Genomic DNA, 1637 nt, shown 5'->3' with positions numbered 1-1637 from the left:
TAGTAATGGTAATGGTACAATCAGTGATAGACCTTCTCTTATGGCAGCAACCTTAAAACAACAAGAGTATTAGTGTAAAATATTATTATCCTAAGATTGCTTTCACCAAACCTGTTTGTCTAGTTCGTGTAATCTAAAATGAAGAGCTTTCTCAAAGTATTCGTTTCTGTTCTTGAAAGTTAATTTGATGTCGTGTCCATTAGGGACAATGGGAACAAACTGTCCAGACATACTCTGAGCCTCAAAGCATTCAAGAGGAATCATCTACACAAGAAGAAGGAGAGTATTGTATAACATGATTTACAATAGGGAAGGGTTTTTCTATTCTCAGGTGCCCATAACTTGAGAGTATTTGCTTGGAACTGGCTCAAACTTTCTACACAGCATAAGAACATCAATATGCATCAGAAAATTTAATAAAAATTAGGGGTGATTTTGGAGCCACTTTTTCAAAAAATTATGGGCTATAGCCTTGGGTAGTTTTTACAAATTCGGAGTTTTTAAAAAAATGATCATAACTCAAAAAATTGAAGTTGGAATCAGCTCAAACTTTCTATATAGCATAAGTACATCAATATGTATCAGAAAATGTGATAAAAATTGGGGGTGATTTCGGAGCCATTTTTTCAAAAAAATCATGGGCTATAGCCTTGGGTACTTTTCACAAATTCGGAGTTTTTAAAAAATGACCATAACTCAAAAAATTGAAGTCGAAATCAGCTCAAACTTTCTATATAGCATAAGTACATCAATATGTATCAGAAAACTTAATAAAAATTAGGGGTGATTTTGGAGCCATTTTTTGGAAAAAACCCATGGGCTATAGCCTTGGGTACTTTTCACAAATTCAGAGTTTTTAAAAAATGACCATAACTCAAAAAATTGAAGTCGGAATCAGCTCAAACTTTCTATATAGCATAAGTACATCAATATGTATCAGAAAATGTGATAAAAATTGGGGGTGATTTCGGAGCGATTTTGTCGAAAAAACCATGGGCTATAGCCTTGGGTACTTTTTACAAATTTGGAGTTTTTAAAAAATGGCTATAACTCAAAAAATTGAAGTTGGAATCAGCTCAAACTTTCTACGTAGCATAAATACATCAATATGTATCAGGAAATGTAAAAAAAGTAGGGATAATTTTGGAGCCATTTTTCAGAAAAAACTATGGGCTATAATGGATTATTTAGCCTTTCATTTTTAAAAAATTTGCTTATTTTAAAAGTGCTTATAGTAGCTCCAGAATTTGAACTTAGGATCAGCTCAAACTTTATACATACATTTAGCAAAAGGAAATCAATACAAGTACTTCATTAGTACATGTACTGTGCATGTACCTCAGAGAAATTATCTTCAGTAACTCCTCCTTTATCAACATCTCTAATACCAACCAACGCTCTCGTGAATAACAAGTCAATCTAATAAATAAATAATAAAAAAATTAATAAAATTAATAATAATAATAATTTCTCACCTCCTCAAGGTCTTGTATGGTAAGGTTCATTCCAGCTACCAGTTTCCACATTGGAGGAGCCAAGTGAAGATTAAGAGGTCTCTTTGTCCTGATGCCAACTCCACACAAAATACCAAAAAACTTGAACAATTTAAAATCAGTACATTCAGGATTAAAAACAAA

This window comes from Amphimedon queenslandica, unplaced genomic scaffold (genome assembly GCF_000090795.2).
Source record: "Amphimedon queenslandica unplaced genomic scaffold, v1.1 AMPQUscaffold_13194, whole genome shotgun sequence".
Lineage (NCBI taxonomy): Eukaryota > Metazoa > Porifera > Demospongiae > Haplosclerida > Niphatidae > Amphimedon > Amphimedon queenslandica.
This window is presented reverse-complemented; position numbering follows the sequence as displayed.